This window comes from Myotis davidii, unplaced genomic scaffold, assembly GCF_000327345.1.
Source record: "Myotis davidii unplaced genomic scaffold, ASM32734v1 scaffold6401, whole genome shotgun sequence".
Classification (NCBI taxonomy): Eukaryota; Metazoa; Chordata; class Mammalia; order Chiroptera; family Vespertilionidae; genus Myotis; species Myotis davidii.
The window spans coordinates 1,271-9,634 of NW_006291053.1; the positions used below are offsets into that span (position 1 = coordinate 1,271).

Below are 8,364 nucleotides of genomic sequence, written 5' to 3' on the forward strand. Positions count from 1 at the left end.
GGGCAGCTCCTGCATTGAGTGTCTGCCCCCTGGTGGTCAGTGTGTGTCATAGTGACCAGTCATTCCCAGTCCTTCTGCTGTTAGGGTCAGTTTGCATATTACCCTTTTACTATATAGGATAGAGTCCTGGTGCATGGGTGGAGGCCCGTTCGTTTGCCCTGAAGGGTGGCCCGGATCATGATGGGGGTCCTGCTTGGTTGCCTGGCCAGCCTTTTTAGTATAGTTCAAAATATGATGGGAACACACAAAGTAGTCGATAGTTTGGGTGTTTGTCGGAGGGGTACAGTCTGTACAGTTAACAAGGACTGGCTTTGACTCTTCATTTCAAAAGAATGCTTCTCACCTGCCATACTGATTGCAGCCCAGAGAGTAGGATCTACAACTCTTCCTCCTCCAACCTAAGAAGGACATGGCTTAAGGAAGAAAGTAGTAACTGATTTACATCAGATTTGGAAGCAAAATCATTATCAAATTATTTGAAATCACAAGAACTTTAAAATTTTGGTACTTTGAAATTTCCCTCCTGAGGTATCTATGCTTTCTGTACATAGTCGCTAGTAAAACAGATGCATTCTATCATTCCAAGTTGTTCTTATAATTATGTCGCTTGGTGCTGAAAATTGATATTATGTCTTAGCACAAAATGTCAGCAATTACATGTGGCAATTATATTTGGTGAGATGCACCCTTTAGTGAGATGCAAGATCATGTTGAGAAGCCACCTGATTTTGTTTTTCTCCTCCCTCCTGATACTCTCAGAATCTTTAAGGAATTTTCAGAGGAGAAACCACAAGACCAGAATGAATGAGTAAAGACCATCTATGTTAGGCCCATGGACCATCAGATCTGCTCTAGTCCAATTAGCCTGCATTACTGCATCTCCAACAAGTGATCACCACAAATGAGTTCTACCTGACAAGCTAGATCAAGATCCATTTTTCTTCTCAGAAATTATTCACCATGCTTTTCCTGAAACTTTGGCAAACTTTTTTTCCCAATCACTTACAATATCCCGGGCCATCATTAGCACCAATAGAGTCTAGTAATGAAGACACATCAAGTCAGGTGGAGTCTGAACACTGATTCTAAGGCTTTCTTAGATCTTCTTTTCCTTGAAGGGACTGGTTATGGAAAAGCAGGTTGAGGTACTTCTATACCTCTTTCTTTATAAACTCTCGCATTTGCTTTTCCTCCTCTTTCTTCTAGATTGATTACTAATTTGTACACTCTGTCTTGTAACTGTCGGCCCAACCTTAGGTTATAAAGAGGTTGTGCCTGATGAACTACTATGGTGCTTTCTGGGCATCTGTTGCTATAGTAAAAATGTCTTACAATGCAGCTTTTACAGGAGGTATTAAGACATTCTGTAATTGTAGTTGTATCTGTTAAGTAACTTTTGCAAATAGAACACGAGATGTATGAGGTCAGCTCAAGAGATTAATCAAGTGCTCTTCTTAAACCTTTGATTCTGTCCCACACCCCTCTAGCCTCAGTAAGAAGTGACTCATCTCCTCCTCCTCCTCCTCTCTTTTCCCCCCTCTATGTTCTTATCCTCCTCCAACTCCTCATTCTGCTCCTGGATGGGGACCCTCAAGAGGCCCAGCTTGTACTCTGACTTACCTCAGGGGGTCAAGAGCATGAGCAGCCAGGAGCCCCTGCCTCTGGCAAAGGTGGTGGATCCTTCTCATCCCTTGTGAGCACCACGGTGCGTGCAGAAGAGAAATGAGCTGTGTGTGTGTGTGTGTGTGTGTGTGTTACATGTCTGTCTTCATTAACCTGGATTCCCATCACAAAATACCGTGGACTGGGTGGCTTAAACAACAGGAATTTATTTCTCACAGTTCTGGAGACTGGAAGTCCAAGATCAAAGTGCCACCAGGGTTTGGTTTCCCCTGTGGCCTCTCTCCTTGGCCTACAGAGGGCTACTTTCTTGCTGTGTTCTCAAGGGGCCTATTCTCTGTGCATACACACTCCCAGTTCTTTCTGTATCCTAATCTGCTTCATGCTGTTGTCCAGTGAAGAAGGCTGATGACAAGTATGCCACCTTAAACATGGAGCTTCCAACATTGCCTTGGAATCAAGGCCATTCCAGAGAGCAGGGAGAAGGTTATGTGGGGGAGCATGTGTGTGAGACGTTTTAGGGGTCAGCCAGTAAATGGTGCTCTGGTGAATTAATTCTCTCTCACCAAACATTGAGAAACCCTATTCACTTTGCCACACCATCTGTAAGGGAGTCTGAAAATCATAGTCACTCTATTGCCCAGAAAGATGAAGACATTTCATTTAGGACATGGAGAGCACTTAGAAACGTTTCAGGGGAAAAGACAATAAGATATTATAAGACAAAAAAAGTTTCTCTGTTTAGAAGGGAGTCATACTTGCTCATGTCACTGATAATTTCACACACCTTTACAACTGTCTTCAATTTGTGTCTATATTTCTTCAAAAATTCTAAATGATTCAAGTTCTCACTAAATATTCCTGACTTCACATAACTGTAACTGATTTTGCATTGTAGCATTTGTAGCTGTCTTGTGTGTATTGCTGTTAAAGTTTGTTGATAAGTTTTGATTTAGCTTCTATAATATTTCTCTGTGATTATTTTAGTTGTTTGTTCTAGGACTTGCGTATGTTCCTTTAAGTAGGAATATTTACAATAAATTATTTATGTAAATTAAATTGCATCAACAAATATACTTGATATGTACAAGAACCTTATTGATAAGTAACAAATAGTAACTGAATTATATAAAAGCTTTACCTGTAGCAATTACTGTGCTGCACCAGTACGGCCAGGTTTGGTGAGCCAGAGGAGGGGCGGTGAAGGATTAAAGAAGACAGACAAGAGAACTCATCTGGGACTAGGTCAGATCACTGAGCCTGGATCAGGAAACATGACACAGCCTGCAAGTCAAAGCTTTATATTGCAGTTAGAGCACACAAAGAAAAACAAGGGAAGTGGTCAACATGTTTACAATGTTCTTGTGAGTTTCACCTTGCTTTGGCAGCCTATTAGCCTCCTAGGAACAAGGGAGGACTATAAGGTCAAGCTTATTATGCTAGGAGGGCTCTGCACTCCAAGCAGGGACTTCTTTGTGGCCCTGCGACAGGTCAGTCCAAGGCTTGACCCCGTAGCTGCTCCCTACTAATTGCTATTCAAAATTTAAAATATTTGCATTTAGACGTGTTCCTAGGAGATAGAAATACAAATAGGTGTAAAATAATCTCTCTCACATTTGCACGTTGAAATATTTTACTTTATGCATTTAGTCAGTGGCACAAATGAAAAATTGCAGCTGGTGTCAAGATAAGCGGACAACATTTATGTTTATATAGTAGCTGACTATAAGGAATATTGCAGGTATTCATGAAATGTGTATGTCTTAACAGAACTGTTCAATTTAGCACTGGAATTACAATACAAATAGTCTGAACTATTCTTATGTGAAGGTCCCTGGAACTATATCTCAAAGCAGAATTTTGGAAGCATTTTCTGGAATTATGGTTGAAGTATTTATGGAAAGCATCATAAATGGATGTCCATCTGCAACTGTTTCACTATAAATCTTTTATTGATGCACAGCATTAGAGACAGTCTTATAATGATGTCATTTGAAATGAAGGCCTCCTTTCTGGTTGTGGCAACAGGAATATTCATCTTAGGAGTGCTAGGAAATGGATTCATCGGACTGGTGAACTGCGTCGAATGGTTCAGGACTGGGAACGTTTCCTCAGCTGATTTCATCCTCACCAGCTTGGCTCTGGCCAGAATCATTCAACTGTTGGTAATACTGTTAATGCATCATGCTGTTAATGAATTGTGGTTGAATGCGTACAGGGTACATGAAATAAATATGACTTTGCCGTTAGAGGCAAATGAAATGTTCTATCTCAAAAGTCTTCTTCTTCTTAGTTTGACCTATGTTATCCCCTTTTTCCTGTCCCTGATCTCTTTGCTTCTTTTATTTCTGTCCTTGGTGAGACACACCAAGAACATGCAGCTCAATGTGACGGGCTCGGTGGACTCAAGCACAGAGGCCCATAGAAGCGCCATGAAAGTGGTGACAACGTTCCTCCTCCTCTTCATCATTTACATTATTTCTGTTCTAACTGCAACTTGGAATTCCTCTAATGTACACACATATCAGGTCATGATGCTTGTCACAGTGTTGTCATCTACGTTTCCCTCAGGCCACTCTTTTCTTATAATTTTTGGAAACAGCAAGCTAAGACAGATCGCCTTGAGACTACTCTGGCAGTTACATTCCCTGAGAAAAGCACAAGTTTAACTTTATAGACAGAAATTGAAATAACCTTGTGCATTCTATGGGAAAATAACTTAATAGAAACCTTCAGCATTTCTTTATATCAGGTTTTGTTAAACAGCACTAAAAGTTTCCTACAACATGTCCTTAAATAATTATATTTTCTTAAAGTAATATGACATAATATTTGACTAAAGGACAAGTCTCCACTGAATTAACAGTTTCTGGTAACATAGAGTATTTGAGACTTGATGAAGTATGCTTATGAAAGTCTTGTGTATATTCCTAGTATACTTTGCTGGTAAGTTCTGATTGAACTTTTAAAACATTTCTCCGTGATTATTTTTAGTTATTTGTTCTAGGACGTAGATATGGTCTTTGAACTAGAAATAATCACAATAAATTATTTATGTAAATTACATTGCATCAACACAAATACTTCATACATATGAGAATCTTTTTGATAAGTAACTAACAATAACAGAATTATATAAAAGCTTTCCTCCTAGCAATTACTCTTCAAAATTTAAAATATTTGCATTTAGGTTTATGTTCCAAGGAGATATATACAAATAGGTGGAAAATAATCTCAGATTTGCATGTTTACATATTTTACCTCATCCATTTAGTCAGTGGCACAAATGAAAATTTCCAGCTGGTGTCTAGATAAGTGGATAACACTTATGTTTATATAGTAGCTGACCGTAAGGTATACTACAGGTATTCATGAAATGTGTGTGTTTTAAGAAAACTGTTCAGTTTAGCACTGGAAATAGAATACAATTGGAATGACATGAAGGTCTCTGGAACTGTATTGAAAATCAGAATTTTGGATGTACTTTCTGGAATTATGGTAAAAATATTTCTGGAAAGCATTATAAATGAATGTCCATCTGCAACTGTTTCATTATAAAGCTTTCATTGAGGCACAACATTGGAAACATTCTTATACAGATGCCAATTGAAATAAAGGTCTCCATTCTAGTTGTGGCAACAGGAATATTCATCTTAGGAGTGCTAGGAAATGGATTCATCGGACTGGTGAACTGCATCGAATGGTTCAGGACTGGGAACGTTTCCTCAGCTGATTTCATCCTCACCAGCTTGGCTATGGCCAGAATCATCCAACTGTTGGTAATGCTGTTGGATTCATTTATACTGGGGCTAGCTCCACATCTGTATGCTACTGGCAAACTAGCAAAGGTGGTTCCTATTCTTTGGGCACTAACTAACCACCTAACTACCTGGTTTGCCACCTGCCTCAGCGTTTTCTACTTCCTTAAGATAGCCAATTTCTCCCATTCCTTTTTCATGTGGCTGAAGTGGAGAGTCAACAGGGTGGTTCTTCTGCTTTTCCTGGGGTCCATCCCCTTTTTCCTGTCTCTGATATCTTTGTTTCTTTTATTTTTGTCCTTGGTGAGACACACCAAGAATTTTCAGCTCAACATGATGGGTTCGGTGGACTCAAGCACAGAGGCCCATAGAAGTGCCATGAAAATGGTGACAACGTTCCTCCTCCTCTTCATCATTTACTTTATTTCTATTCTAACTGCAATTTGGAGCTCCACTAATGTAGAGACCTATCAAATCATGATGCTTGTCATAGTGTTGTCATCTACCTTTCCCTCAGGCCACTCTTTTCTTATAATTTTTGGAAACAGCAAGCTAAGACAGACTGCCTTGAGACTACTCTGGCAGTTATATTCCCTGAGAAAATCAAAAGTTTAACTTTATAGACAGAATTTGAAAAAACCTTGTGAATTCTATGTTAAAATATCTTAATAGAAAACCTTCAGAATTTCTTTATATCAGGGTTTGTTAAACAGCACTAAAAATTTTCTACAACATGCCTTAAGTAATTATATTTTCTGAGAGTGAAATGACATAATATTTGACTAAAGGCATGTTTCCAGTGTATTGACAGTTTTTGGTAACAGTAGAGATTTGGCAACTGTTGAAACTGATTATAAAAGTCTAGAGTTCAATCGGATCCCCCGTAGCAGGTGCAGTGGCGATCGTCTTTCCAGGCTCTTCTTGCTATCTCCTTTAGCTTCCGGAAACATGGCCTCTGGTGTGGCTGTCTCTGATGGAGTGGTCAAAGTGTTCAATGACATGAAGGTACGTAAGTCCTCGACACCAGAGGAGGTGAAGAAGCGCAAGAAGGCTGTGCTCTTCTGCCTGATGAAGACCAGAGCATCATTCTGGAAGATGGCAAGGATATTCTGGTAGCGATGTGGGCCAGACAGTAGATGACCTTTACGCCACTTTCGTCAAGATGCTGCGGAGAAAGACTGCTGTTATGCCCTGCATGACGCAACCTATGAGACCAAGGAGAGCAAGAAGGAGGACCTGGGAGAAACCAAGATGGCGGCGTAGGGAGTGGACCTGTAAGAAGGCTGTGCTCTTCTGCCTGATGAAGACCAGAGCATCATTCTGGAAGATGGCAAGGATATTCTGGTAGCGATGTGGGCCAGACAGTAGATGACCTTTACGCCACTTTCGTCAAGATGCTGCGGAGAAAGACTGCTGTTATGCCCTGCATGACGCAACCTATGAGACCAAGGAGAGCAAGAAGGAGGACCTGGGAGAAACCAAGATGGCGGCGTAGGGAGTGGACCGGTGCGTGCTGCTCTCTCACAGCATCATTGAAAGTACCAACTATGAGGCAAACAACCACCACTCAGAACCATGGGGAAGTTGGCCCAGTGGGAGATCTACAACTGGAAGAAAAGAAAGAAGCGCAGTGAGACTGAGTGGGAGCTACGGAGGCGCAGTCACAAGCCAGGCGGGCTGCAACTGGATTCACAGTTTTTTTTCAATCGGAAGTGGTTACGAACCTTGAATCCTCTGGGCTTGCTTGGGGCGGGTCTCTGTGGCCCCAGATCCCACGGGGAGAGGCGGCCACGGCCTTGCAGTGGTTGGAAAGCGAGAGAAGCTCTGATGCGCGGCTGCTCACCGGCACTGAGGGACGCGAAGTCCTGGTGTCCCCGGGGGGCGAGGGGCCGCGGAGACGCAGCCAGTGCTGTTTCCTCCATGCTGGCAACTCCCTGAGACCCCGCCCTACTCAATTTATATCCCCATCCGGGCTGTGCCAGAGGCACAAGAGGAAATGTCTGTGCTTTTACAAACTCTCAAATCCACTGAGCTGGTTCGGGCGGGTCTCTGAGGCCCCAGATCCCACGTGAGACTAGAACCTGTGGGCACGTTTGTGCCCACTTGACGAAAGTGGCATAAAGGTCATCTACTGTCTGGCCCACATCGCTACCACATCGCTACTTTTATAATCAGTTTCAACAGTTGCCAAATCTCTACTGTTACCAAAAACTGTCAATACACTGGAGACATGCCTTTAGTCAAATATTATGTCATTTCACTCTCAGAGAGACAGCACAGCCTTCCAGCGGTCAGAAAGCGAGGGGGGCTCTGTCGCACAGCTGCCCACCGGCACTGGGGGACACGAATCCCCGGTGTCCCGGAGAGGCGAGGGGCCGCAGAGACGCAGCCAGTGCTATTTGCTCCGCCATGGCGACTCCCTGAGACCCAGCCCTAGTCAATTTACATCCCCATCCAAGCTATGCCAGGTGCACAAAAAGACCTACCTGCGCTTTTGCAGCCTAACCCAACAAATTGCAGACTTCAACTGCTCGCAGCCATGGGAGACACACTCAAAAAGCAGACCCAGGAGAACCAAGATGGCGGCGTAAGGAAGAGACCTGTGTGTGCTGCCTCACACAACAACCTTTAAACTACCAGCTACAGGACAAACAGCAATCATACGGAACCATGGGAAAGTTGGCCCAGTGGAAGCTCTACAACTGGAAGGAAAGAAAGAACATTGAGACTGAGTGGGATGTGCAGAGTCACCAAGTACAGAGCCCAACCCAACAAACTGCAGATTTCAGCTCCTCCCATCCAGGAGGGACGCAATCGGGGGGCGGAGTCGGGTTTGGGGCAGGCCGGGGCTGGGCCCGGCTGGGCCGGCGTTGTGGAACCGCTGTACCAGCAGGCGCACAAACATGCCCACAGGTTCTAGTCTCACGTGGGGCACTGGGGGATGGCAGACGGGCAGTCTGTGCACTTGGAGGAGGGCGGGGGCCGG

General features: G+C 43.2%; 3 pseudogenes; 1 reads left to right on the top strand and 2 right to left on the bottom strand.

Moving 5' to 3' along the window:
- Positions 1-870: 870 nt before the first annotated feature.
- On the bottom strand, positions 871-1,788 carry LOC102751613 (annotated as a pseudogene).
- A 4,475-nt stretch (positions 1,789-6,263) lies between these two features.
- LOC102751892 lies at positions 6,264-7,031 on the top strand (annotated as a pseudogene).
- Positions 7,032-7,992: 961 nt separating this feature from the next.
- Positions 7,993-8,364, bottom strand: part of LOC102752179 — a 13,538-nt pseudogene continuing 13,166 nt past the window's right edge.